The 23,748-nt window shown below is 38.7% G+C and overlaps 2 pseudogenes across 2 annotated transcripts; both read left to right on the forward strand.

The window, feature by feature from the left end:
* The first annotated feature begins 14,092 nt into the window (after window positions 1-14,092).
* Window positions 14,093-16,123, forward strand: LOC107644295 (uncharacterized; annotated as a pseudogene). Its single transcript, XR_015883533.1, has 2 exons — window positions 14,093-14,296; window positions 14,391-16,123. The product of XR_015883533.1 is annotated as an uncharacterized LOC107644295 (transcript).
* Window positions 15,988-22,450, forward strand: LOC107647920 (putative serine/threonine-protein kinase SIS8; annotated as a pseudogene). The gene is made up of 10 exons (XR_015883376.1): window positions 15,988-15,996; window positions 16,185-16,191; window positions 16,287-17,083; window positions 17,216-17,256; window positions 17,529-17,597; window positions 18,206-18,306; window positions 18,668-18,744; window positions 18,848-19,009; window positions 19,210-19,360; window positions 21,915-22,450. The product of XR_015883376.1 is annotated as a putative serine/threonine-protein kinase SIS8 (transcript).
* Window positions 22,451-23,748: the final 1,298 nt, after the last annotated feature.

The following is a 23,748-nucleotide window of genomic DNA, read 5'->3' on the forward strand; positions in this document are numbered from 1 at the left end:
AAGTTTATCCAATTTTTGTAAACCTAGGCTACTAGTTTAGTATTTAAACAACTTTTAGAGACTTATTTTGTATCTCATGACATTTCAGATCTAAACTTTGTATTCTCTGACGGCATGAGTCTCTAAACCCCATTGTTGGGGGTGAGGAGCTCTGCTGTGTCTCGATGAATTAATGCAAGTACTTCTGTTTTCCATTCAAACACGCTTGTTCCTATCTAAGATGTTCATTCGCGCTTAAGTGGAAATGAACAGTCCAGGAGGACTCTGGGGTCATATTCTAACCCCTCTACTGCTTCATATGGGAGTAGCATATGCATACCCTCCATTGGAGTTAGTAGCTTTGAGTTGAATCCTCAGCTCATTATCATGGTGCAGCAAAGTTGCCAGTATTCCGGTCTTCCACAAGAAGAACCTACAGAGTTTCTGGCACAGTTTCTACAGATTACTGACACAGTACATGATAAAGAAATAGATCAGGATGTCTACAGACTATTACTGTTTCCATTTGCTGTAAAAGATCAAGCTAAGAGGTGGTTGAATAACCAACCTAAGGCCAGCATAAGGACATGGAAACAGCTGACAGAAAAATTCCTGAATCAATATTTCCCTCCAAAAAGGATGACACAGCTAAGGCTGGACATCCAAGGCTTTAAACAAGGAGATAATGAATCCCTTTATGATGCCTGGGAGAGATACAGAGAGATGCTACGAAAATGCCCCTCTGAAATGTTTTCAGAGTGGGTTCAGTTAGACATCTTCTACTATGGGCTTGCAAAAGGAGCTTAGATGTCTCTAGATTACTCAGCTGGTGGATCTATCCACATGAGAAAGACAATTGAAGAGGCTCAAGAGCTCATTGATACAGTTGCCCGGAATCAGCATCTGTATCTAAGCAGCAACCCTTCCATGAATGAAGAGGTTAAAACAGTAACTGCTGAATTCAGTACTGTAAAACAAGCTGCTGAATTCAATCAGCAATTGGATTTTCTAACAAAGCAGCTAGCTGAATTCAAGGACAGGCTACAAGAGACAAGGATAGCTAATATACAGATGGACGAACAGTTTAAGCAAACAAAGCAGCAGCTATCAAGGCAAATAGCAGAAGAATGCCAAGCAGTTCAATTAAGAAGTGGGAAAACATTAAATACCCCACCTCAAGGCATCAAAAATTCAAGAAATGAGCGACCCACCAAAGATTCACCTGAGGACAGTAAGAGCCCAGGGAAAAATAATTCTGGCACTAAAACGCCAGAAAATGGGTGGAAGGCTAGCGCTGAACGCCCAGACCATGCCCAAAACTGGCGTTCAGCGCCAGAAACAAGGCAGGATTGGCGTTCAACGCCAGAAATGGGCAAGAATATGGCGTTGAACGCCCAAATGGTGCAGAATCCAGCGTTGAACGCCCAAAATGGGCACATTTCTGGCGTTCAGGCGCCAGGAACAGACAGTGAGTTGGCGTCTAATGTCACTCCAGCTTCTGACTCTGGTACTCAATTGCCAGTGAGGGATCAGACACACACAAGTGCTGATAACAACCCCTCTAAAAAGGCTTCTTTAACCACTAAGGTTGAGGAATATAAAGCCAAGATACCTTATCCTCAAAAACTCCGGAAAGAGGAGCAGGATAAGCAATTTGCTCGCTTTGCAGATTATCTAAGGACTCTTGAAATAAAGATTCCATTTGCAGAGGCACTTGAGCAAATACCTTCTTATGCCAAGTTCATGAAAGAGATCTTGAGTCATAAAAAGGAGTGGAGAGAAACAGAAAGAGTTCTCCTCACTGAAGAATGCAGTGCAGTCATTCTGAAAAGCTTTCCTGAAAATCTTAAAGACCCTGGGAGTTTTCTGATACCATGCATATTAGAAGGTGATTGCACCAAGACAGCTTTATGCGATCTTGGGGCAAGCATCAACCTGATACCTGCATCCACTATCAGGAAGCTTGGCTTAACTGAAGAAGTTAAACCAACCCGGATATGTCTCCAACTTGCTGATGGTTCCACTAAATACCCATCAGGCGTGATTGAGGACATGATTGTCAGAGTTGGGCCATTCGCCTTTCCCACTGACTTTGTTGTGCTGGAGATGGAGGAGCACAAGAGTGCTACTCTCATTCTAGGAAGACCCTTCCTAGCAACTGGACGATCCCTCATTGACGTCCAACAGGGGGAAATAACCCTGAGAGTCAACGATGATGAGTTCAAGTTGAACGCTGTCAAAGCCATGCAGCATCCAAACACATCAACAGACTGCATGAAAGTTGATCTTATTGACTCTTTGGTAGAAGAGATCAACATGGCTGAGAGTCTCGAATCAGAGTTGGAAGACATCTTTAAAGATGTTCAGCCTGATTTGGAGGATTCGGGGGACATGAAAGAGCCTCTGAACTTTCTTCTGAAAGAGGAAAAACCTCCTAAACCAGAGCTCAAGCCACTACCACCATCCCTGAAATATGCATTTCTAGGAGAAGGTGACACTTTTCCAGTGATCATAAGCTCTGCTTTAAATTCACAGGAAGAGGAAGCACTTATTCAAGTGCTAAGGACACACAAGACAGCTCTTGGGTGGTCCATAGGTGACCTTAAGGGCATAAGCCCAGCCAGATGCATGCACAAAATCCTATTGGAGGATAATGCCAAACCAGTGGTTCAACCACAGAGGCGGCTAAATCCAGCCATGAAGGAAGTGGTGCAGAAAGAGGTCACCAAGTTACTAGAGGCTGGGATTATTTATCCTATTTCTGATAGCCCCTGGGTGAGCCCTGTTCAAGTCGTCCCAAAAAAGGGAGGCATGACAGTGATTCATAATGAAAAAAATGAACTGGTTCCTACAAGAACAGTTACAGGGTGGCGCATGTGTATTGACTACAGAAGGCTCAATACAGCCACCAGAAAGGATCATTTTCCTTTACCATTCATAGACCAGATGCTAGAAAGACTAGCAGGTCATGATTATTATTGCTTTTTGGATGGCTACTCAGGTTATAACCAGATTGCAGTAGATCCCCAGGACCAAGAGAAAACAGCATTCACATGTCCATCCGGAGTGTTTGCTTATAGAAGGATGCCATTTGGGCTATGTAATGCGCCTGCAACCTTCCAGAGATGCATGCTCTCTATTTTCTCTGACATGGTGGAAAAATTTCTGGAAGTCTTCATGGATGACTTCTCAGTATATGGAGACTCATTCAGCTCCTGTCTTGATCACCTGAAACTTGTTCTGAAAAGATGCCAAGAAACCAACCTAGTTTTAAACTGGGAAAAGTGTCACTTCATGGTGACTGAAGGAATTGTTCTTGGGCATAAAATCTCAAACAAGGGAATAGAGGTGGATCAGGCAAAAATAGAGGTAATTGAAAAATTACCACCACCTGCCAATGTTAAGGCAATCAGAAGCTTTCTGGGGCATGCAAGATTCTATAGGAGGTTTATAAAGGATTTTTCAAAAATCGCAAAACCTCTAAGCAATCTGCTAGCTGCTGACACGCCATTTGTGTTTGACACAGAGTGCCTATAGGCGTTTGAAACGCTGAAAGCTAAGCTGGTCACAGCACCAGTCATTTCTGCACCAGACTGGACATTACCATTTGAGCTAATTGTAATGCCAGTGATCATGTCATTGGTGCAGTATTGGGACAGAGGCATGACAAGCTTCTACATGTCATTTATTATGCCAGTCACGTTTTAAATGATGCCCAGAAAAATTACACAACCACAGAAAAGGAATTACTTGCAGTGGTTTACACCATTGACAAGTTCAGATCCTACTTAGTAGGATCAAAGGTGATTGTGTATACTGACCATGCTGCTCTTAAGTATCTACTCACAAAGCAGGATTCGAAACCCAGGCTCATCAGATGGGTATTGCTTCTGCAAGAGTTTGATATAGAAATAAGAGTCAGAAAAGGGACAGAGAACCAAGTAGCTGATCATCTGTCCCGGATAGAGCCAGTGGAAGGGACGTCCCTCCCCTTTCTTGAGATCTCTGAGACGTTCCCTGATGAGCATCTATTTGCCATTCAGGAAGCACCATGGTTTGCCGATATTGCAAACTATAAAGCTGCAAGGTTCATACCCAAGGAGTACAATAGAATACAAAAGAAGAAATTAGTTACTGATGCAAAGTACTACTTGTGGGATGAGCCCTATCTCTTTAAGAGATGTGCGGACGGAATTATCCGTAGGTGTGTCCCCAGAGAGGAAGCACAGAGAATCCTATGGCATTGCCATGGATCTCAATATGGAGGCCATTTCGGAGGTGAGCGAACAGCCACCAAGGTCCTCCAATGTGGCTTCTATTGGCCCACACTCTATAAAGATTCCCGAGAGTTTGTATGTAATTGTGACAGTTACCAAAGAGCTGGTAATCTGCCTCATGGTTACGCCATGCCTCAACAAGGAATCTTGGAAATAGAGTTGTTTGATGTATGGGGAATTGACTTCATGGGACCTTTCCCACCATCATACTCAAACACCTATATTCTGGTGGCAGTTGACTACGTATCAAAGTGGGTTGAGGCTATTGCCACGCCCACCAATGATACTAAAACAGTGCTGAAGTTCCTCCAGAAACATATCTTTAGCAGGTTTGGTGTCCCTAGAGTACTAATCAGTGATGGGGGCACTCACTTCTGCAATAAGCAGCTTTATTCTACCATGGTTCGGTATATAATTCGCCACAAGATAGCCACTCCATATCATCCACAAACCAATGGGCAAGCTGAAGTCTCTAATAGAGAATTAAAGAGAATCCTGGAATGGACAGTAAATACCCGTAGAAAGGATTGGGCACGGAGCTTGGATGATGCTCTGTGGGCTTACAGAACAGCATTCAAGACCCCTATAGGGACCTCTCCATACCAACTCGTGTATGGTAAGGCATGCCACCTGCCCGTGGAACTGGAACATAAGGCCTACTGGGCAACCAGATTCCTAAACTTTGATGCCAAATTAGCAGGAGAAAAACGATTGCTCCAGCTAAATGAGCTAGAGGAATTCAGATTCACAGCTTTCGAAAATGCCAAGCTTTATAAAGAAAAATAAAAAAAATGGCATGACAAAAAGCTATCATCTAGAATCTTTGAACCAGGACAGAAGGTCCTGTTGTTTAACTCTAGACTCAGGCTATTCCCCGGGAAACTGAAATCCCGGTGGAGGGGACCATACGTGATTACAAGTGTGTCATCATATGGTTATGTGGAGCTTCAAGATATTGATTCTGATAAGAAGTTCATTGTCAATGGACAGAGAATCAAGCATTATCTTGAAGGCAACATCGAGCAAGAATGCTCAAGGCTGAAGCTAGATTAAAAGCTCAGCAAGGTCCAGCTAAAGACAATAAAGAAGCGCTTGCTGGGAGGCAACCCAACCATGGGGCATCAATCCTCTAAGCATTTTTGCCCTATTTTTATTTTTATTTGTTTATATAAAGTTCACTGACACTAAGGTACAAAATCATTTGTATAAGTTTACAGGGTTACAGAAGGAATCAGCACACAAAACAGAGTAAAAGAGCTCAATGGCAAGAAAACGCCAGTAAAGGGGCATTTTGGGCGTTCAGCGCCCAAAATGGGCATCCACTGGGCGCTGAACGCCAGTAATGGTAGCAATCTGGGCGTTCAACGCCAGAAATGGCCACCCACTGGGCGTTGAACGCCAGTAATGGCAGCAACTGGGCGCTGAACGCCCAGGAGATCAGCATTTGGGCGCTGAACGCCCAAAACAAGCAGTGTTTGGGCGTTCAAACACTAGGAAGACAGGGAGGAGCCAAATCCATTTGTCCCACACGTATTTCCATTTTAATTTCAAATTTTATGCTTCAATGCATGATTTTTTTACATGAACATGTCAAGAACCCTAATTTCTAAAAATCCATCTTTCCAAATTCAATCCAACTCTTTTCAAAATCTTTTCTGAAAACAAATCTATCTTTTTCACTCAAAAATCTTTTCAACTAATCCATATCTTTTTCAAATATCCATATTATCTTTTTCAAAATTCAAGAGTTATCTTTTTCAAAAATCTATCATATCTTTTCAAAATTAAACTCAATCTTTTTATCTTTTTCAAAATCCAGATTTATCTTTTTCAAAAATCTATCCTATCTTTTCAAAATCAAACTATATCTTCTATCTTATCTTTTTCAACTCAATCTTTTTATCTTATCTCTTCCAATTTTTCGAAAATCCACCACCCCACCCCTTTAAATTTGGGTTCGGCCTCCCCCCTCCTCCATCAACAAGTGCACCTCGATCTCCTTCTATCCCTCTCCTTTCTTTTCTTTTGCTTGAGGACAAGCAAACCTCTAAGTTTGGTGTGTTTATCCGAGATCACTACTAAGATCATGGCTCCCAAAGGAAAACAATCCACTCCAAGAGGCAAGAAAGAGAGCGTTCCAAAATCACTTTGGAATCAAGGGAAGTTCTTATCTAAAGAACATTCAGACCATTATCTTAAAGTAATGGGTCTGAGATCAGTGATCCCGAAAGTGAGATTCGATCTGAAAGAAGATGAATATCCGGAGATCCAGGAGCAAATTCGAATCAGGAACTGGGAAGTCCTAGCTAATCCTGAAACGAAAGTAGGAAGGAACATGGTCCAGGAGTTCTATGCTAACATGTGGCAGACTGACAAGCAAAGACTATCTGGAACTGCCTGCTACGAATTTCGGACCATGGTTAGGGGAAAGATTGTTCATACCACCCCTGACAAGATCAGAGAGATATTAAAGCTACCTCAGTTAAAGGATGATCCAGACTCCTTCAACAGGAGGATGATGAGAGCAGACATTGGCCTGGATAAGATTCTAGAGGACATATGTATCCCTGGAGCCAGGTGGACCACCAACACCAAGGGCGTCCCAAATCAGCTCAAGAGAGAGGATCTCAAACCAGTTGCCAGAGGATGGCTGGACTTCATTGGGCGTTCTCTGTTGCCCACTAGCAACCGTTCTGAAGTCACAGTTAAAAGAGCAGTGATGATTCATTGCATCATGACTGGGAAGGAAGTGGAGGTTCATCAGCTGATTTCCACTGAACTCTACAAGATAGCTAATAAAAATTCAAGAGAGGCCAGTTTGGCTTATCCAAGCGTGATTTCTCTGCTCTGCAAGGACGCTGGAGTCAAGATGGGAATAACTGAATATATCCTAATTGAAAAGTCAATCACCAAAGCATCAATGGAGAGACAACAAGCACAGGAGGATCCTATCAAGAAGAGAGCACAGGAATTCCTCCCAGAGATTCCTCAAGCAGAATATTGGGAATATCTTGAGACGTCTGTCACCAAGATACAGGAAGCTATGGAGCAAATAATAAAACAACAGAAGGAACACAGTCAAATGCTGACCCATATGTTTAAAGAACAAGAGGAGCAGGGACGTGACTTAAGGGAACTGAAGCGCCAGAAGTCTTCTGTAATACCAAGCATCCCAAGGATCAGAGGAACCCCCATACCCCCAGAATAAAGGTTGTTAAATTCCAATTTCTGCTTTAACTCTGTGACAGTGTCCTTATAAAGAGTTTACCTTAGAAGTCATATAATAGTAATTAGTATCTATTTGATTTTATCTTCAATTAAGCTATAGTTTATTTTTCTCATCATCATTAAACATGAATAAAGTAGTAGATCTTTTGAATAAGAGGCAATAAAATTTCGAGTTTTAATAAGAGAAATTCTAATTAGTTAAATGTGGTGGCAATGCTTTCTGTCTTCTGAATGAATGCTTGAACAGTGCATATGTCTTTTGAATTTGTTGTTTAAGATTGTTAAATATGTTGGCTCTTGAAAGAATGATGAACATGAGACATGTTATTGATAATCTGAAAAATCATAAAAATGATTCTTGAAGCAAGAAAAAGCAGCAAAGAACAAAGCTTGCAGAAAAAAAAAAAGCAAGCAGAAAAAGCCAATAACCCTTAAAACCAAAAGGCAAGGGCAAATAAAAGGGATCCCAAGGCTTTGAGCATCAGTGGATAGGAGGGCCTAAATGAATAAAATTCTGGTCTAAGCGGCTAAACCAAGCTGTCCCTAACCATGTGCTTGTGGCGTGAAGGTGTCAAGTGAAAACTTGAGACTGAGCGGTTAAAGTCAAGGTCCAAGCAAAAAGAAGAGTGTGCTTAAGAACTCTGGACACCTCTAATTGGGGACTTTAGCAAAGCTGAGTCACAATCTGAAAAGGTTCACCCAGTTATGTGTCTGTGGCATTTATGTATCCGGTGGTAATACCGGAAAACAAAGTGCTTAGGGCCACAGCCAAGACTCATAAAGAAGCTGTGTTCAAGAATCATCACACTGAACTAAGAGAATCAATAACACTATCTGAATTCTGAGTTCCTATAGATGCCAATCACTCTGAGCTTCAATGGATAAAGTGAGATGCCAAAACTGTTCAGAAGCAAAAAGCTACTAGTCCCGCTCATCTAATTAGGATCTGAGCTTCAATCAAAAACTCTGAGATATTATTGCTTCTCAACCTATTAGTCTTCTATTTTATTTGTCTAGTTGCTTGAGGACAAGCAACAGTTTAAGTTTGGTGTTGTGATGAGTGGATATTTTATACGCTTTTTGGGGATAATTTCATATAGTTTTGAGTATGTTTTAGTTAGTTTTTAGTCTATTTTTTTTAGTTTTTAGGAAAAATTCATATTTCTGGACTTTACTATGAGTTGTGTGTTTTTCTATAATTTCAGGTATTTTTCTGGCTGAAATTGAAGGAGCTGAGCAAAAATCTGATTCAGGCTGAAAAAGGACTGCTGATGCTGTTGGATTCTGACCTCCCTGCACTCAAAGTGGATTTTCTGGAGCTACAGAACTCGAAATGGCGTGCTTTCAATTGCGTTGGAAAGTAGACATCCAGGGCTTTCCAGCAATATATAATAGTCCATACTTTGCACAAGAATAGACGACGTAAACTGGTGTTCAACGCCAGTCTTCTATCCAATTCTGGCGTCCAGCGCCAGAAAAGGATCAAAAGCTGGAGTTGAACGCCCAAACTGGCATAAAAACTGGCGTTCAACTCCACAAATGGCCTCTGCACGTGAATTTCTTAAGTCTCAGCCCCAGCACACACCAAGTGGGCCCCAGCACACACCAAGTGGGCCCCAGAAGTGGATCTCTGCATCATCCATCATAGTTTATCCAATTTTTGTAAACCTAGGCTACTAGTTTAGTATTTAAACAACTTTTAGAGACTTATTTTGTATCTCATGACATTTCAGATCTAAACTTTGTATTCTCTGACGGCATGAGTCTCTAAACCCCATTGTTGGGGGTGAGGAGCTCTGCTGTGTCTCGATGAATTAATGCAAGTACTTCTGTTTTCCATTCAAACACGCTTGTTCCTATCTAAGATGTTCATTCGCGCTTAACTGTGATGAAGGTGATGATCCGTGACATTCATCACCTTCCTCAAACCATGAACGTGTGCCTGACAACCACCTCCGTTCTATATCCGATTGAATGAGTATCTCTGAGATCTCTTAATCAGAATCTCCGTGGTATAAGCTAGAACTGATGGCGGCATTCATGAGAATTTGGAAAGTCTTCACTGGAAGGATGGAAGGTAGCCATTGACAACGGTGATCCACCAACACACAGCTTGCCATAGGAGGACGTGCGTGCGTGAATCAGAAGACATAGGAAAGCAGAGATTCAGAAGACAAAGCATCTCCAAAACTCCAACATATTCTCCATTACTGCACAACAAGTAATCTTTAATTTATGCTCTCTTAGTTATTCACAATTCAACTGATAAACATAATTGACTTCCTGACTAAGATTTACAAGATAACCATAGATTGCTTCAAACCAACAATCTCCGTGGGATTCGACCCTTACTCACGTGAGGTATTACTTGGACGACCCAGTGCACTTGCTGGTTAGTGGTACGCGTTGTGAAAAGTGTGATTCACAATTAGTGCACCATACATCCTATATCTTTTAAAACAGACAGGATTACTTGGTTGTAAAGCTGCTGAAATATCTATAGAGCCTAACTTAAAATTGAAGCCAGCTAAATCAGAAAATGTAATGGACAAAGCGAGATATCAGCGGTTGGTGGGAAGGCCAATCTATTTATCCCATACACATCCAGATATAGCCTTTTCTATAAGCATGGTAAGTCAGTTTATGCATTCACCTGATCGAGAACACATGGATGTTGTCTTTAGAATTTTAAGGTACTTGAAGGGATCGCCTGGAAAAGGGTTACTCTACAAAAACTATGGACATCTTCAAATAGAAACCTATGTAGATTGGGCTGAGAATGTCATGGACTGAAGGTCAACATCTGAGTATTGTACTTTTGTTGGAAGAAACCTGGTTAGTTGGAGGAGTAAAAAACAGAGTGTTGTGGCATGAAGTAGTGCAAAAGCTACGTTTAGAGCAGTGGCTACAAGAACTAAAGGTTCCCATTTCTCTACCAATGAGGTTGTATTATGACAACAAATATGCAACTTCTATTGCTCATAATCCAGTTCCGCATGACAGAACTAAACATGTCAAAATTGACAAGCATTTTATAAAGGAAAAGATTGAACGAGGACAAATTTGTATCTCATATGTTTCGACTACGGAACAATTAGCAGATGTTCTAACTAAAGGATTACTCAAAAAGACCTTTGATAGCATAATAAGCAAGCTGTTAATGAAGGATATCTTCAAGCTGTATTGACTAGATCAAATCAAAATCAGATTATTAATTTCTTTCATGAATCTTTTATGTAAATAGAATTAATTATAATATCTTTTTCTTTTTAGTTTAGCTTAATTTTAAAAATTTTATGATTAAAAATTTTTCTTTTATTTTAGGCTAATATTTTTCTTATTTTCTAATTATTTTTTTTTCTTTAATTCTTCTACAAAGAAAATGATTCCTTATACATTTGATATAACATAATATTCAAACACTTCAAGTTTTCTATTTCGTTGTGCTTTATATTCTTTTGAAGATATATAAACATACATAAATGGAGGCACTTGCTATTATCTTTTAACAAAAAGTTTGAAAAGTCAGGAGCTTCTTGCCACTTAAATATTCATTATGTTTTGCATTTTATATTAATCCGTTTGCGATGATGAATACCTATCTTCAGCCTCGGCTTATGATATGTTCAATTTATAATACAATTACTAGTGTTATGGGCCAAGAAAATGTCGATTGAATAAGGTTTGAAAGAATGTGAGAAGGAAGAAAACACAGAGAAAGAATGGAGAATTTAGAGGGAAAGATAGGAAATGTATGGTCTGCATTACTAGTGAGTGTTATAGTGAGCTTATCGCTAATCTGTGCTTATATATAGAGGAGTAGCTTGTTGTGCAAGCTAGTACAAAAGGTAGAACAGTCCCTTCATTCTTAAGTTTCTCTCATAACTAACTTACAGCTGTCCTATCGTAGCTGGCACTGTTCTAACAACCAACATTTCTCTCATAACTAATTCTTGTATCTCTTGTCTAGACTTTACCAACTCACTCTATTATGATTAATGGTCTTTGGTAACAAATGATAAAATCTTTGAATTTTTTAGTTATATAAAAGGATGTGTAATCTTTGCTATTCTTCACAAATTTTTTCTATCCTTTTTGTGTCTCATATTTTTCACAAACACAAGGCATTAATGGCCAGTAATAATCCATACATAGTTGTGCTTGTTTATCCCAATTGTCGTATGAGAAATGGCAACAACAGGGTGACATTTGAGTGTGAGGATTCGATATTGTTTCGCACTCAGCGTGTGGAGACGTTGTCGGATTTGAAGAGTTTGATATTGAGCAAGCTCGGTGGTACACAAGCGAGGAAAATCGGAAGGGTGGTGTATAGATTGCTGGCACTCATGGGTAACGGAGTCTTCTGGTTTCGACTATTCTGACTTCTAGGGGACGAGCATGTGCGACTGATGTTCGACATCCATGGGAGGATCATGGTGGAGCAGGTAATGGAGCTTTCAGCAGAGGTGGGACACAGTGGTGGTGGGAGTTCCATACACTCGACCTATGTACAGGACGACCGACCCCTCGCACCACCGCCCATTCATGTCGCCATTCCAGTAGATGAGGCAGAGGAAGGCGGGGAGGAGTCGGACGAGGATTACGTGGTGGATAGTGCGGACAGTGACTTGTCCGATAGTGGGGATGAGAATGAGTGTGTTCCGGAGACATCTGTTCAGACTGTGGCGCGCCATGTCCTACCTCCGCCTCACCCAATTCCAGTGCTTTCGGCAGTTCCATCTCACTATCACAGTCTGGATCTGGACGCCATGCATGAGAGGATTCCGTTTCTTGACACGGGTAAAGAGGACTACAACCTAGACGGCGGTGTAGAGTTTTGGGTCGGCCACAAGTTTAGAAGCCGAGAGGCAGTGCTTCAGGGTGTGAAGAACTACAGTATTCAGAGGAGTGCGGAGTACCGGGTGATCTGGCGGACAAGATCACGCAACCACACCAGTTTCAGCGTGAAGGACTCATTCCTCTGCGCAACCTGCTATGCCGCCACCGGAGGCATGGCACCAAGCAGCTGCTCCACCATGGCCCACGTCTCTGTGCTGTACCACCTACCGAAGTCACGAAAGCATCCTCAATGGGGTTCCCGTGCAAGCGTAGACCTAGGTAGTACGCCACGTCCTGCAAGGTGATAGTGACCTCACCCCACGGGAGATGAAACGTGTGTGTCTCCAGACGCCATCGCTCAACGAGTGCCGAAATCAGGGAATTGTCAAAAGTGAAGTCCCTGAGGGGCAACGTGTCGCCGAATCCGGCATCAGCCAAATACGGGACGATGGCGTCCGATGGAGGAAGGGTATGGCTGACTCGCCGGAGCAGTAGAAGGCGAGGCCTCTACCGAATAAACAAAAAAATTTTAACTTATAAAGAGATAATCATAAATTTTTGTACTCTACTTAAGAACATAGTGCTATTTCTACTTAAGAACATACTTCCATGTCTCTAGTCTACACATGTCTCTAAATTACATATGTCAGTAAGCAAATTCTAATTAAGTCATAACAATCTTACACAAGCAAATACAGTTCTAAATTCATCATACAGTCCAATCCCTAAAGCATTTTATTCATTGCTTGTCACTACAGGACTACCCTACCCTAACAATGTCCACATACTTAGATTAACCGAACAGAACGTAACTAACCTCGAAGTCGGCCGCCCCGGCGTAATGCGACGTCTTGCTCAGTCTGTTGATGTCCCCGTCGTTCCTTGCCTGGCGTGCCATCACCGTATCAGTCTCAAATATGGTAGGAAAGAGAAAAAGGAGAAGAGAAAGAAGTTGACTAAGGTCCAGTTTGGGTAAACAATTTAGTTAAGTTACTTTTGAAGAAATAGCTTAAACGATAAATGCTTATATTAAAAGTAACTTATAAATAAGTTATTTTGTGTTTGATTTTTTAGTTCTAAAAGTACTTATTTTAAAAGAAAAGTGATAAAAAGCTTTTTGTTATGAGAGAAGTCATTTTTTTTTAACTTCTCCTTAAGCACCAAAATAGCTTTTTAGAAAGTTGCAATTTTGTTTTGAAAATTGTACCATACATTAATACTACACATTTTCATAAGTTAAAAGTTAAAAAAAGTCACTTATGAACCTATCCAAATGGACCCTAAGTCAAAATAGGGCTTAAAGACACGCTGTAAACGACTTATACTTATAGGTGTGGTACAACCTTATCTCGTTTACAGTATAAACGAGATAGACATGATTCGGCTGACGTGTCATATCCCGTTTACACGGTAAACGAGATACATGAATTGTCATCTCGTTTACAGTGTAAACGAGATATGATTAGAGAATGCAAAACTTTAAATATTTTTAAAATTATTTTTTTCGGTAATTATTACTTTTATTTTATTTATTTAAATAAAAAATCCTAAAATATTTTCTAATTTTGTTGAGTCCTAAACAGTAAACATGAAATTGTTGAATTTTGCTTGTTACAATTAAATCTACTAGTGTTATTGTTTTATAAGAGTTAGACACAATAATCCAATAAGAGAAATCTCCACCTCCTTAACCTTCTTTTTCCATTGACCATTACAACAAAAAATACAATTATCTTTCTTTTAGATAATAAGCTATGATGTGCGAATAATCAGAAAATTATCTCCAATTTCATTAACATGGTTCTTTGCTTTGGTTTCATTCTCAACTATCAAGTCTCAACCTCTGTTTCATGACAGTGATTGTTTCCACCATTGAATTCGCTCTTTTCTCTTCCAACTCCTTCTTCTCATTTGATCGGATTTTACACAAACATGTTGCGTGCAGCATCATTTTCATCACTCTCATTCTCCAGGTTCAACTTCTCTCTTCATATTGTGCCCTATGTTTTCCCTTTTCGCTTTCCTTCCCGTTCATGTTCAATGTCAAGCCTTCACTCTCATTCTGAGCTCACATCCCCTCGCCATGTTGATGAAGCTGTTGATTCCTTCACTCGCATGCTCTCTATGCGTCGCACTCCATCTATCATCCAATTTAACCAGATTTTGGGGTCTCTTGCCAAGACGCACCATTTCCCAACCGCCATTTCCCTCTTTCAGCAATTGCAAACCAGGGGAATTGCGCCCAGCATAGTTACTATGAATATTTTAATCAATTGTTGCTGCGGCATGGGTCGGATCACTCTCGCTTTCTCTATATTGGCCAAGATTTTCAGGATCAGTTTTCAGCCAAATACCATAACATTGAATACACTCATTAAAGGTCTCTATCTCTGTGGTAATGTTGAAAAAGCACTGCACTTTCATGACAGAGTGCTGGCTCATGGATTTCACTTCGACCAAGTCACTTATGCAACTTTGATCAACGGGCTCTGTAAGACCGGACACACAACAGCTGCTATTCAAGTGTTGAGAAAGATCCCACTGTATGGCATTGTTCCTAATGTCGTCATGTACAGCGCAATTATTGATAGCTTGTGCAAGGTTACGCTTGTAAGTGATGCTTTTCATTTATACTCTGAAATGCTTGCTAAGGGAATCTCTCCCGATGTTATCACGTATAACACTCTAATTTATGGATTGTGCCTTGCCGGCCAACTTAAGGATGCCATTGATTTACTAAATCATATGATGCTGAAAAACATTACTCCAGATGCTCGTACCTATAGTTCTTTGATTGATGGACTATGTAAGGAGGGAAATATGAAAGATGCTAAGAGTGTGTTGGCTGTGATGAGAAAAGTTGCTGTGGAACCGTGGTTACTTATAATTGTTTAATGGATGGGTATTGTTTGGTTAACGAATTAAACAAGGCAAAATGTATATTTGACACCATGGCCCAGATAGGAATGGCTCCTGATATACAAAGTTACAATATTATTATTAATGGCTTGTGCAAAAGTAAATTGATGGATGATGCCTTGAATCTCTTTGAAGAGATGCGTCGCAAGAACTTGGTTCTTGACACGGTAACTTACAATACTCTAATTGATGGCTTGGGAAAATCAAGGAGAATCTCTTGTGCTTCAAAGCTTCTTGTTGAGATGCATAATAAAGGTCAACCTGCTGATATAATCACTTACAATTCCTTGTTGGATGGGATGTTTAATATCAAACAACTTGACAAGGCACTTATGTTATTTATTGAGATGAAAGAGAGTGGCATTGATCCAAATATATGCACGTACAGTATACTTATCGATGGCCTATGTAAAAGTGGAAGACTTATGGATGCAAAAGAGATTTTTCAAGATCTTTCCATTAAAAACCATCGTCCAAATGTGAGGACATACACTATTATGATCAATGGGCTCTGCAAAGAGGGCTTATTTGAAGAAGCATTGGCCCTGCTGTCAGAAATAGAATACAATGGTTGCTTACCAAATGCTGTGACTTTTGAAATCGTTATTCGTGCTTTGTTCGAAAAAGGTGAGAATGACATGGCGGAGAAACTTCTTCGGGAAATGATTGCTAGAGGCTTATTGAATGGATGAAAAGAGATAAGATACATCAACTCAAATTAAAATCACATCTCTATTGTTGCTGAATGTGTATCGTAGTTCTCTAAATTCTGAATCTGTTGGGTCAGAGGACTTTGGCAATGCCATAACATCAATACCACTGATGTCTTGACTATCTCATTTTTATTCAATTAAGTTTAAACTTTCAATGTTTGCAATTGCTATCATCCTTTTTCATTCCACTATGCTTTATTGATTCTTTAGAGGATATTTCTCGTTGTAGCTTACAGGTTAAGTGTTTAAGATCTCTCTATAGTAACTAATAGTTATTTACTGTTATCCTATGAGACCATATATTTTAACTATTATCATGCTACAAACTAAGAAAAACAAAAAAGAGGTTTACAAACATTTGCAAATCCATTTGCAAAAAGTTCCCCTGCCGTGCGCAGAACGAAAGTCAAAGATGTTTCATTATATATGATTGATGCTGCCAAGGAAAATGCTCACTTAGCTCAAAAACTACATGATGTTCTACTTGAAAGTGGTGTCATTGCTCCTCCAAATTTATTTTCTGAAATTTATAACGGGTTAGGCTCCCCAACTGAAGAAAAAGATGAACACAAACCAGAAAGTGGACAAGAGACTACTTTGCCTCACCACAGAGTTCATCCGAAAGGAAGTTCAAGCAGCCAGCCAGAGCACTCTAAGCCTGTTGAAGGTTTAGGAATAAACCACCTTCTTGATCCGAAGTTAGCAGCTGTACAACATACACCATCCCAGGTAACATATGGGAAAAATATTCCAGTTGCGGCGGCTGCAGCAGCAGCTGCTGCTGTTGTTGCTACCTCTATGGTAGGTGCTGTAGCAAAGTCAAACACTGACTCGAACATTGAGCTTCCCGTAGCTGCAGCGGCCACTGCAACTGCTGCAGCTGTAGTAGCAACCACTGCAGCTGTCAGCAAACAGTATGAGCAAGGCAGTCGAAGTGACGGACACATGGATGGCACTGGTTATGAGCCGAAGGGTAGAATATTGTGTTAGGAGCAAATTCAGGTGATAGAATATCTGATAGATCTATAGTAAGCAATGACAGTATAAAATCTGATTTTATATTAGATGATGTTGCTGAATATGACATTCCGTTGGAGGAAATCACACTGGCTGAACGTATCGGACTTGGTATTAAGTGTACTTTGCTCTATCAGATTTGGTTACATTCTTTTGTTAGATGGTGTTGTTTATAATTTTATACATATAAATTCCCATATGATGACTAAAATTACATTTTGGTGGCCTATTTTTTGCATTTAGGATCGTATGGGGAGGTATACCGTGGTGAATGGCGTGGAACAGTGAGTTTTATTCCTACTCAGGCATACATTCCATATCCATCTTACAATTCAAATTGTATTTTCAACAAACAAATTATAAAATGTAATTTTTTTCTTAACTGAGCAAGGCCCAAGAAATTTTTGGCTTCAGTTTCATTTTTACCCTTAACAAAAGTAATCAATACCTTATACTTGACTACGTTTCATGCTTGTCATTTTTTGTTGTGTTTTTCTGTTAGGCTGTAGGTTTTTGAATTCTTTCATTTACATCAGGTCTCTGCTTTGGTTTGTAGGAAGTTGCTGTAAAAAGATTTCTTGATCAAGATATATCTGGTGAATGACTTGAAGAATTCAAAAGTGAGGTAATATTTCATTAGTGTCTCTTTTTGTAGTTTCTACTCATATGTTTATCTTTGTTGATGAATGATTTCATTTAGTACACATTTACAACTATCAGATGTGATTTTTATGCTCCATAATGACATATCAGATAGCTGCAATACTTTATTTAGATTGTTACTGTATTTGTCCCAGGCTAATTATAAGTTTGGATTAAATACTTTGTCCTTTTGAATTGCATTTTTTTAGAAGTTCTTGATGAAGATTGACCATTTCAAAGCTCTTTGATGTAATCCTTGTTTTATTTCTCCAACATTTTATAGCTTCTATTGTTGTTATATACTTTCATCTTGTGTGCTTCTCTCTATGAATAGATTTCCTAATGCAATTTGAGAATATAGTGGTGCATGAATATGTATATAAGAGAACATATATATATGGAAAGAATATATTAAATGGGGACTAAGAAGTAGGGTTAGCACATTGGAGTTATTTAGTTCATGTAGTTGACTATACTTATTCAAAAAAAGGATTTTGTTTAATTCTTTTATGAATGCCAAAACTAGTTGTGCATTTTCATGAATTTATATGATTTTGCTGCATATTTAACATATGATGTAAGTTGCCATAGGTTCAAATAATGAAAAGACTGAGGCATCCAAATGTTGTTCTCTTCATGGGAGCAGTTACTCGACCTCCGAATCTTTCTGTTGTTACTGAGTTTCTTCCCAGGTAACTTAAGGTTCCTTATTTCCTGAGATTCATATGAGACTGTGGATTGCAAATAGATGTTAGTATATGGTACAGAATAGTGCTATGCAGGCCAAAAAGATTACTTCTAAATGAACATCTAAAATATTTGATGTATGCTGTTAATAGCTCAAATGTCAATTTAGAAGTAATAAGCAAAAATAAGATGAAAGTTTCAGTTATTATTTGGTTAATTTAGACACAATTTACCTTACTAAATATTGTGTTATTGTGTTAGACTCTTACACTTTTCCAGGATTTTTTTTTTATTTTGATTAATGTTGTTCTGGACGGATTACTTTTAATGACTCTGAAGTCTGAACTGTATATTTCCTATGCACAGGAAGTTTGTACAGACTAATTCATCGACCGAACAATCAATTAGATGAGCGAAGGCGGTTGAGGATGGCCCTTGATACTGTAAGAATCTGTTTTCTTTTCTTGCAATGTAGTTTCATTAAGTAAATTATTGCGATAATCAGTGAAATTCAGTTGATGTGACATATATCTCTTGAATCTTCAGGCCCGAGGAATGAACTATTTGCACAACTGCACTCCAGTGATTGTACACCGTGATTTGAAGTCACCAAATCATCTTGTTGATAAAAATTGGGTTGTGAAAGTGCCAACTAATTGTCATGATTCAATTTTCTTGATGGCATGCTGAATGCTCCTTGTAGATATGGTTTATTTATTTTTTTTCACTCTTTCTTTTTTTTTATTTCCCTGTAGATATGGTTTAATTTTATCTTCTCCACTCCCAATTGTTGTTGCTAGCACACGCTAACTATTGCTCTCAGAAAAAATGCTTCTAATTAGAGTTTAATTTCACAGACCATTAGAAAGTATTAAGTCCTTGACCATCAATAGTGGTTGATTTTGCAGATTGAAAGCTTCAGATGGAGGGACAACACAAGGATGTGGAGGAGCAAGTTAAGGATCGCTGAAGATTCGAATACTGAACCTATCACCAAATCGCCAAATCAACCCTTTTTCAACAACCTTACGCCCTTTCAATATGTTACTCCATCCCACGGTACTGCTCCGATCTCTGCATTCATTATAAAATTGTATCGAAAATATTTACCTTTGAAGAGTCTAGATAAGAGTGATTGTGGCTGAGAGACAACTTTCCAATATTATTTTGTTAATAGCGCCAAATTTTGATCCCCTTGGTCCTTAAAAACAAGTCCACCTTCTAATTTCGGTATTGTCATAATATCTCAACTAACCCATGCAATTTTTCGCTCTGTACCTTTTTGACCCACCAAAATTGGGAGAGTGTGTTATGAATCTCCCTAATTAAAATGTCAGAAAGACGGAAACGTGATAATGAATAAATTGGGATAGCCTCCCCAACAACTTTGATTAGAACATGTCTGTCTGTAGAAGAGAGAAGTTTTCTTTTCCACCCTTGAACTCGCTTCCTCACCTTGTCCTTGATTTCTTCGAAAGTGTTTTTTTTTTTTTTTGGACTGTAGATGAAAGACCCAAATACTTATCCTGTGCACCAATATGGACAATTTTCAATTTCCGAGCCAGTAGTAATCGAGCAGTAGAAGGAGTATCATTACTAAAGAATAGAGCTTATTTATGCAAATTAACTTTTTGGCCACTGAATTCCTTGTATGACTGAAGAAGACTAAGAATATTTTTACAACTATTTTCTGACACTTTACAAAAAAGAATTGAGTCATCCGAAAACAAAAAAATTATTAACAGAAGGCCATCTTCGGTTGATTTGAATACCTTCAACAGGATCATTTTACTCTGCCTTGTTTAGTAAAAAGGATAATTTTTCTGCACAGAAAAGAAAAAGATAGGGAGATAAAGGGTCTTCTTGACGGATAGCTCTATTTGGTTTTAAAAAAATCTAAAGATTGACCTTCAACAATGATAGAGTAAGAAACTGTAGTCACTACCTCCTGTATCTAACCAATCCACCTAGATTCAAATCCCAGTTTCTCTAAAATGAACCAAAGGAAATTCCACTCAACACAATCATAGATTTTGCTCATATCTAATTTAACAGCCATTTCAGTCGATAGGTCCATTTTCTTTGTCTTTAGATAGTGCATACATTCATGAGCGACTAGGACATTGTCTGAAATCAATTTACCCTTAATAAAGGCACTCTGATTAGGGCTGATCAGCAAATTCATTAATTTCTGTAGTCAATGGACTAGTACTTTAGAAATAATCTTGTACACAACTGAAGAAAGGCTGATGGATCTAACCTGTGTCATATCCTTTGCATCAAAAATCTTAGGAATGAGATAGATTTGTGTATGGTTGAAGCTCTTGAATAGTCTACCACTGACAAAGAAATTGTGGACAGCCTTGAAAACATCCTCCCCTACTAAACTTCATAGAATTGAAAGAATTTAGCTGTAAATCCATCATCACCAAAGGCGCGCTCTGGGGGTGACTACTAAATACCGCACGTTTTATCTTATCAAAACTGACCGGTCTAATTAAATTTTTTGTTCATAGTTGCTGAAACTTGGTTTCAAAATCTTCGAATGCATGTGCCGGATTAGCTTGGTCAATCGATGTGAAGATATCCTTGAAGTATATTTCAGCTACTTGTGCAATTTCCTCACGGGTGGTAGCATACATACCACCATTCTTTTCCAGTTTTCAAATTTTATTTTTCCGGATTCTGGATTGGAATGATTGGTAAAGAAATTTATATTTCTGTCCCTTCTTTTAGCCACTTTACTCGATATTTTTTCCTCCAATAGCTTTTCTCCGTAAAATAAGCATCCTCAAGTTTATTTTTCAAGACTTCAATTTGTTCTCCTCATATAATGCCCTCCTCTCTGAGGATTTCAAGCTGAGATGTGAGTCCACCAATGTCCTTTGAATTAAATTTGTTCCGTTGCTGCCATTGAACAATACGGTGCTTCAATTGGGAGGCAAAACAAACATTGTTAAGCGATCCACCCATTCCTTTCAAGCTTCGGTAATAATTACCTTAATTTTTTCTAAATCACACCATCTCTCCTGAAATTTAAACTTCTATTTAGATTTTTCTATGACTGGATTTGTATCAAGGAGGATAGATACACGACCTAAACCATTTTTTGCGAGCCGAGACAGCGAGGCTGACAGAAAATAATCCATCCACTCACCGTTTGCAAGTGCACGGTTAAGCCGCTCCCTGATCTGGTTCTGCCATCGTCGCCTATTAGTCTAGGTGAACCTTTTTCCAATCATACCCAAGTCTTTCAGTCCACCACCATCAATAAAATTCACAAATTCATAAATAGATGAAGCTAATTTTAAACCCCTCCTTCTCATCGAGACTCACCATAGCATTAAAATCACCCATAATTATAACCTTTCCAAGGAAACATTGTACAATAGAGGAAAGTTTTGTGTATTGGATAGATCGAATCCCATCCAAGCTATTTAAATGTACTCCAATCAGCTCCCATAAACAGTTCAAAGCAGGATCAGTGATGCCTGAGCATCATTCATATCTTTTCTATAGAATTTATACAATGATTTGTTGATTTCCTAAAAGATTTAAGTGATCTACACTCTATTGGATGCTACTTTGAGTTGTTGCATTGTGTTGATTACAGGTAGCATTCGGGTGAAAGATGGGACAAAATTCTTGAAGAAGAAGTTTACCAACCCTTTTTGGCAAGGTGGTGATAAACGCTGGTGAAGCTCTCACCCTTCTCTGCTAAGGTCACGCTAAACGCTACATCATCGATGTTTAGCGCCGGGTCCTTGGATTGTGTGCATAACCTTGCGGGATAGGTAGCCCTAAATGCCACATCACTGGCATTTAGCGCCGACAGCGTGAATTGAAGTGGTTCCCACGCACGCAACCAAATCACACGAAGGAAATCAATTTGAATTGAATTCAATTTGTAAATAGAAAAAGATATTATTAGGTTTAAGATTTAATTTTAGTATCAATTAGGATTAGAACTATAAAAAGGGAAAAGATTCGCCCTGCGGGCTCTCTTCTTTCCTAGAAATTTCGCACTTTTACAGTTTACACACTTATACACTTTGAGGATTTTTTTTCTGCATCATGAGCAACTAAACCTCCATTGTTATATTTAGGAGCTCTACTTATTTTGATGGATTAATACTGTTTGTTTTTTTACTCTTGATTAATGCATTAATTTATGTTCAAGAATTGGTTTCGTTCTTCCTCTTACGAATTACGGTATATTGGAAAATAACCTTAATCCAAATTGAATCCCTTTGAATTTCGAAAAAGTTACATCGTTGGAATTAAAACTTGAAACCCTTTTTTCATAATTCTTCAATTATCTGGATTTAATGTGATACGTGACATATTATCGGGTTATTTCTGGGTTCTTAAGAATTGTGTGGATAATAAATCAGCATTTGGACTTAAACTTTTGACATAATTAATTGATCAAGAAATTGACGGTTGATTAGGTTAGAAGAGATTGAATTGTCAAGGAATTGGAATTCAATCACCTAGGGTTTGCTATGAACTAAATCTTTGCATGATCAAGATAAATGGCAATAATTGTTAATCCGAAAATCTAAACATCTCCAATACCTTAACTCTCTTCTCGTATTATTTTCTCACGCATTTACTGTTTGCTTCATTTAATTCACTGTTTTATGCTTTTGCTAGTGAAACTCTAAACTCTGATTGCCTGACTAGAATAATCATTCAATTATTGCTTGCTTAATCCGTAAATCCTGGTGGAATCGACACTCACTCACCGTGTGTTTATTACTTGGTACGACTCGGTATACTTGTCGATAATAAGTGTGAAAACTTCTGCATCAATCAGTTTACCTTTGGCAGCTATGAAAAACTCTTTTCCAACAAGAACCTCAACCGCTGTGCCCTCCTTTTATGTTAAAACCAATCCATCAGCTTTATCCGTCGAACTAACAATCCTCTAATTTGTAAAATGATAAGATTGCAATATACTTTCCACCGGACAAAATTGGTTTTTTATTTCACATATAAACACAATTTCGGGGTAGTGAGATTGACACACACTTCAATGTTATGGACTTTTAGGGGTTTCCCAAACTCCGACAGTTTCATAAAAGGACTCTCATAACGAATTAAAAAAAAGGAATAAAGAAGAAAATAAAGAAAGGAATTAAGAAAGGAATTGACAAAAGTCAAACATTGACCTAGACGGCACAACAATTCTGTTTTGAGAAAAACTCTATCAGAGCAATTTAAAAGAGTACTTATTCCTCATACTCCACTTGTTAGTAATTTATGATTGATTTGAATAATTACGCATAAAAAATTCTAAACAATATATAAAATATTTTATACTTTAGCAAAATTAAACTTAAAAAATAATTATTGTTAGAATTCACAACGTTGGGGTTTACAATTATTTTATTTAAACAAAATTGCTTTCTTTAAAAGATAATTATTGTCCAAACTTCAAAGTA

Source organism: Arachis ipaensis, chromosome B5, assembly GCF_059453495.1.
Source record: "Arachis ipaensis isolate K30076 ecotype BB chromosome B5, ASM5945349v1, whole genome shotgun sequence".
In the NCBI taxonomy this organism is placed as follows: Eukaryota; Viridiplantae; Streptophyta; class Magnoliopsida; order Fabales; family Fabaceae; genus Arachis; species Arachis ipaensis.